The sequence below is a fragment of the Miniopterus natalensis genome, chromosome 15, assembly GCF_054644295.1.
Source record: "Miniopterus natalensis isolate mMinNat1 chromosome 15, mMinNat1.hap1, whole genome shotgun sequence".
Lineage (NCBI taxonomy): Eukaryota > Metazoa > Chordata > Mammalia > Chiroptera > Miniopteridae > Miniopterus > Miniopterus natalensis.
The window spans coordinates 3,400,319-3,400,649 of NC_142095.1; positions in this window are offsets into that span (position 1 = coordinate 3,400,319).

Here is a 331-nt window from a genome sequence, read left to right on the forward strand (position 1 = left end):
AAGACCCGCGGCTTCTGGAAGACGGGCGACCCGCCCCACCCGGTGCCCCCGGCGGGGCGGCGGCGGGCTCCGCGGGCGCCGGGAGAACGCAGCCTCGCCCTTGGCGCCAGTTCCGCCTTTGGATCCGCCAATGGCCAGCTGACCCGCGGGCCCCGTCGCGGTCCCCATAGCAGCCGGGCGCGCTCGGGCTCTCATTGGCTACGTCTGCCGGAGCCGCGCCCCAGCGCTTCGACGCCGGCGGCCGTGCCACGTACACGGCAGCCCATTGGCCCGCCTATGCTTACGTCACCGCCACTCCGGGCGGGCCTGAGTTTGGGGCCAGCGGCCCTCC